This window comes from Mandrillus leucophaeus, unplaced genomic scaffold, assembly GCF_000951045.1.
Source record: "Mandrillus leucophaeus isolate KB7577 unplaced genomic scaffold, Mleu.le_1.0 Scaffold17, whole genome shotgun sequence".
Classification (NCBI taxonomy): domain Eukaryota; kingdom Metazoa; phylum Chordata; class Mammalia; order Primates; family Cercopithecidae; genus Mandrillus; species Mandrillus leucophaeus.
In genome coordinates, this window is record NW_012101698.1 from 1,088,831 (window position 1) to 1,089,167 (window position 337).

The following is a 337-nucleotide window of genomic DNA, read 5'->3' on the forward strand; positions in this document are numbered from 1 at the left end:
CAGTTAGAAACCATCATCCTCAGCAAACTATCGCAAGAATAGAAAACCAAACCGCATGTTCTCACTCGTGGGTGGGAATTGAACAATGAGATCACTTGGACACAGGAAGGGGAACATCACACACCGGGGCCTGTTGTGGGGTGAGGGGAGCGGGGAGGGATAGCATTAGGAGATATACCTAATGTAAATGACGAGTTAATGGGTGCAGCACACCAACGTGGCACATGTATACATATGTAACAAACCTGCACGTTGTGCACGTGTACCCTAGAACGTAAAGTGTAATTTAAAAAGTTAAATGAAAATGCTAGAAAAAAAAATATTCTGTGTGCTGAAA